The sequence below is a fragment of the Symphodus melops genome, assembly GCF_947650265.1.
Source record: "Symphodus melops genome assembly, chromosome: 13".
In the NCBI taxonomy this organism is placed as follows: Eukaryota; Metazoa; Chordata; class Actinopteri; order Labriformes; family Labridae; genus Symphodus; species Symphodus melops.
The window spans coordinates 23,023,466-23,029,278 of NC_136703.1; positions in this window are offsets into that span (position 1 = coordinate 23,023,466).

Here is a 5,813-nt window from a genome sequence, read left to right on the forward strand (position 1 = left end):
GACACCTGACTTGGTGACAGACTAAAGAAAATGTTAGCCATTAGCGTTGTAGTCTTTTGCACACGTCTGGCTTGTATAAGGCTCTAAGATCTGGTTTTTGTCAGTGCAAAGTGACCGAGACTAATTCTGCATAAAGAAATACAACACGTTTAAATGTGGTTGGAAGTTGCCAGAAATCCTTTGCAGCCGTGGGATATCAGAGACATACTTGAAGGCAGAATCATTACCTCCATAAACCTTTTCGTTTAGGCTCTCCACTATTTTCTTGTGTACAGCGTGATGCTCATTTTGTACTCTCTGGTGTCATTTACAGTAAGATGTGTGATAACGTAGGGTACACTTTAAGGCGTGGCTCCTTCGTGTTTCAGCGCCTTTGGTGCTTTGATCTCTGTGAAGGTAAAGACACCCGATTGTGCATTCACCCTGTCACCATACAGAATATGGTCACTTCTGGTTACAAAATATCAAAGTGGCAGCGGTCAAATGGAAAACTTGAGTCCCCAAATCTGTCTGCAATGTGACAGCGGCTACGTCCACTGTTTATATACAGTCTATGCGTTGGGTTACTGATAGTGTCAGTGTGAAAATGTGTGTGTGTGCGTGATTGCTACTTTTAAATCCTGCATGTGTGTGTGTGTATGCTTGCATCTGTACTGTGCATGGACGGCGTGTTTATCCTTACATTTTATCTCGCTCACTGTGCGTTTGCGTGGTTGTTCACGAGTGTCCAGGTGTGTGAGTGGTCGATGAGTCTGAATGTTGCATGTAACATAAGCCATGAGAAATGTAGAATCCTTGTAAAGTACGTTGACAGCTGCAGTTGGTCCCTGTGGCGAGGAAGTCGGAGTCGGATCGAGAGGTATCGCGACATCTTTTTTTTGTCTCGTTGTGTTTTTATTTCATCCATCACTACGAACTGCAGTGCATCATCATTTAGGTCTCTCTACAGTCACTCCTGACCATCATGAGACCAACAGACTCCTAAAGGCCTCACACGCAGAGCAAATCCATCTGTCAGCGTTATTCTCTTCAATATACTGTATATGCTTTTTTTTTTTTTTTTTTTACACTATCACTGTTCTATTGAACAGTGTGTATAGTTTTTTTTTTTCCTTGTATTTTTTAAAATTTTTGTATCTACTCTTGTTGTGAACATTCTTATGTGCCAAAGAATCACATTGTACTAAAACTGTCCCTCAGTGGCACCCATACAAATTCTCATCCAGGTCATGTAACATTTAGAAAATATTTTAGAAGGTGGCGACTGTTAGTAAAAAGGACTTAGTGGCACACACACACAAAAAACAAAAACAAATCAGAGGTGGAGGACTGTTTTTGCATTTTTGTTTTTAGAGGATTAAGTTAAAACTGTTACATAAATTAGAGGTCAAATACCGTTTCCAGATTATTATTTCTAAATCTGGCACCAATACTGAGAATTTCAACGATTTTGTCGACCTTTTGACTTGATGCAAAACAGAATCTTCCTCTGATTTGTCTCAATCCTCTACTGTAGAGTGAATACCAAACGGACACTGCCATGTTTTATACTGGAGCTAAGAAAAATATTTTAATATAAATAGGATGTGTCACATTGATTTCTCCTTTCAGCCTCTTGTGTATTATTTCATTGCTAACATTCCAATGTGACCGTTTCATTTTTCTTGCATCCTGTGATTTCAATTGGATTTAACATGAAAAAAAAAATAAAGAAGTCACTTTTTCTGAATTGTTTTCAGCCTCATTTCGTTACAAGAAAATCATCCATCGTACTCGTGAAAAGGCCGATGGGGTTTTATACCACAGAAACATGCTCATGTATGAGCACACACACGCATCCATTCACATATGCATCTGCTGTCTAACACACAAGGAATTTAAACAGAGCCCATATGGGCGCGCAGCTGGTTTACATGAGCAGTAGTAATGACATCACTTCACACTGTTTTGTCTTTCACAGTTTGGGTGGGGCAGTGAAAACATCCACCAGCTGTCTCTTGTAAGCAGCACAAGCCATGTTTATGAGCACCATGCTGGAGTCTCCAAGTCGACTCACGACGTCCATCAGTGCGTTCACTTTCTAACGCCATTCACTGTATGTGACAGTGGGACTCGTTCACTTGCCATATATCTTGACACACACACACACACACACACACACATAGCTTCCTTTCATCACAAGATCAAGCCCCATGTGAATTCCTCCTCAGAACTGTCTCCCTCCACACCCTACAAGGAAAATATTTCCTCAAGGCCATCGAGCAGGGCTGCAGAGCTGGACTTTTATCGCTATATGCAGTAACCATAAAGCCATCACATAAAGCACATACCATGGACATAAATATACAAGGTCGAATTTGGTCGTTCATAATCGGAGCCCGCCCGACTGCTGCATGAGGCCAATTTAAACGGTGTAAAGCCCAGCGGGCGTGTGCATTCCTTTATGTTAATACGCTGACGTCGCTGCAACGTTTTTCACCTTGAACTCTGTGAGGTGAATCCTTTTGCACAGTGTGTCTCGATAAAATAAACCAGTACACTCTAATTATAAAATTAATCATTTTAATTCACTTCTCATTCATTGGAATCTGACAACTTTTTAACTTTTACTTCTACATATCTAATACTTTGTACTGCTTTATTCACAAAACAGGTATTTTTTTGATTAACTTCAAAGCCACTCATTCATGAAAATCTTGACCCAAAGTTCTTAGATTTGCCGTGTATTATTTTCTATCCTCATTCGCAACCTCCCCAACATGATTACTCATTTTTCACTTTAATGTAAGGGACGGAAAAACATGAATCCTTGGTGATCCATCAGTTCATATCACAAACAGCCCTAAAGCAGATCATGATTTGAAAAAACAGGGACAGAAACAGCTCCTCTTGCCAACAACCTTCACAACAGCGTCCTAATTCTTTAACTCGACTAGATCTGCAGATTCCCTTTGCACCTTTAAGTAAAAAGATAAAGACCCATGTATTTCATGAACACCTTGACACCTACACAAGGGCAGCTGTCGATGTTGTGCTCTGCCTGTCAGCACCTCTGTAATACATATATACTTAAATATATATATATATATATATATATATATATATATCGAGAATAAAGTGGACACTTTTTCGGTGAGCAATAGACGTTATTCCAATGGCTTGACGCCAGCAGAAAAAGTATACATGTGTCTATTGTTCTCATGTTGCTGAACCCTTTGCCACCCAAGAGCTTTTGATTCCTCTGAAGTATATCACTCCAACTCTTCTCCTCCACTGCTCTCCTTCAATGTCACACATGTTCCCCAGCTACAGTCGGCTCCCCTCCCATCCTTCATCCCATCCAGCTCTCCAGTTTCTCCACCTCTCTATTCCTCCACCCGGCCAAGAGTTTTGTACTTGCAGTGGAATCTGGGATTACGAACAAAACTCAGCTGGCTGTTTTTACTGTGGGGTGTCTCCCCCCTCAGCGTAGTTACAGCTGCCAAATACGTCATGTTTTCCTTCTCCATGCCAAAGCACGCCCCTTCTAAACTGGTTGATGGTAAGATAATATTGGGTGGATTGGAATGGTGGGAGTTAAAAACACACGAGACCGGCTGGGACCCTGAGGTCAGAGGGTGTGGTCTTCAGAAAAAACCTGCGATGAAAACTAAACCGTGATAACCTTAAAGGTTCATGAAGAGGTAACAGGTATCACAGAGCAGAGAGAAGAATAATCAAAAAGAGTTTTTTTTAAGTCTCTGATTCTGCAAATTAAAGGATTTGAAAAGTTAGCTACAAGTTATAACATTTGAATTCTGCACTCAAACCTTCTACTTTAAACTCATAAGTGTCTGTTATCTGTTGCATAATGTCTCTCATCTGACAGAGGTTCCTATTCCAGGAAAAAAAAATAAAAAAGGAATGTTTACTAACTTCCTTCCTCTCTGGAAAATCATGAAAAGGGTTGATAGCATAATGGCTGGAAAACTGTGACTACGATGGAAGGACCTCTCTAAGGTAACAGAGTTATCTCTGTCACAAGTTTCCTACTCCTAAAAATGTGGATTACGTGATTGCTATGGGTACACTACTGTATTTACATGTTATTCCAAGAGCATTTAAGTGATGGTACTTTGATTTATGAAAAGGTTTGGTAGGCCGCAGTGTGCAGGGAGAGTCAGAGAACCAGGTACTAAGAATTATTCAAAATGTCTTAAGAAGGATTTAATGAACACATCTTTCATAATATGCCACTGAACAAAAAGAAAGCAAGACATGTATTTGATGTAAAGATTGATTGATAAATATATTTGGCTGTAAAAAAAAAAAAAAAAAAAAAACTAAACAAAGTTTAATTTTTCAACACATCCATGCAACCATAACAACCGGCAATCATGGCAACCACAGAAGCACTCTATGAGAATCGCAATAATTTCATGAATTTGATCCTCATTATCCAAATAAGTACATGTTTGTATTCTCACGTGATAAAGAAAGTGTTTATTTTGATTTGAGTGTTGCTGTTGTTTTTAAATCGGGAAGCATCCTGTTATGGAAAAAAAATGGACTGCATGCTCAGGTCGTGTTCTGGTTAAAAAGTTGATTCATAAATCTGTTTTTAATCTGTTACCGTGGAAGAAAGTAAACAAAACAGTCTTAGAAATGATTGCACTGGACCATTTTATTTCAGTAAGTCATCTGTTAATCAAGAATATAAAAATACTGTGCATTATTTAACACGTGCTGAATCCCAAACTGTAAGCAAGCAGGATGGATTAAAGAGTCTGTGCACAAGATGACTCAACATCTGGTGATCAAAGTGAATGACATGTCAGAAATTAACCAGCGTGCCAATTAAAAAACAAACAAACAGTACTAGCTATTACAAAAGGACATTTTTCTCTCTTCAACAAAAATCAATCAATCAGTTAATTAAGTCATATGATTGTAATGAACTGTTTAAATGGGTCTCTGAAAGTGATTAGAGGAAGTGCACTCCACTTGAACTTGAAGGTTTATGTTTTTGACAACCTGACAGCAGTGAAAGTTTTTTTGATGTGACACCCTTGCATGAAAGCAGCAGTTTGCATCCACCCACATTTACATGGACATCCAATCTAAAACGCAAACGCACACAAACGGAGGAGAAACTCAATTAACTTGCACATACTTTGAAAAAAAAACAAAGCATCATGGGAGATGTGCTATGCAGTTTAAAAGCTGGGTTCCACATTAAGGGAGGGGTCCACTGCAAGACAAATACGGGGCCCCAATGACTAATGTGCACACACGAGGGAGGGACCAGATACATCCTACATGTAAATGTCCCATCTGACAGCTGTGTTGAGGGCAGAGCTTTTGATATGACTTTTCTTTAAACTTCCAGCCATGATTAAAGTCACTATAAAGTATGTATTTAGTGCTAATAAATTATAGGTTGATCTCACGCATGTGCAGCTTGAGGCAACACTTGTATATTTACTCTTTTTTTTAACTACCATAAACAATTTTCATGACTTTGTAGCATCTTTTATGAACTTGTTATATTGCAAATGAAATCCCTGTTTAAAAGAAGGGACTGTGCTGCATTAGAAAAGCAACCGAAAATACAAATAAGAGACGAATACAAACTGCAGTGATGTGATCTAATACTTTGTCTCTATAGACACCCAAAAGACAAATAACAACGGACACTTGAATCGATATCCCGTCTGTTTCTTGCACATTTGTCTTTGCTGTCGTTTATTCCAAACATCTGTCGAGAGGAAACAATCTGGAAGGCATTTTCACTGTTTTTTTTTCCAGTGATGCAACTGTCCACAGAAGGGACG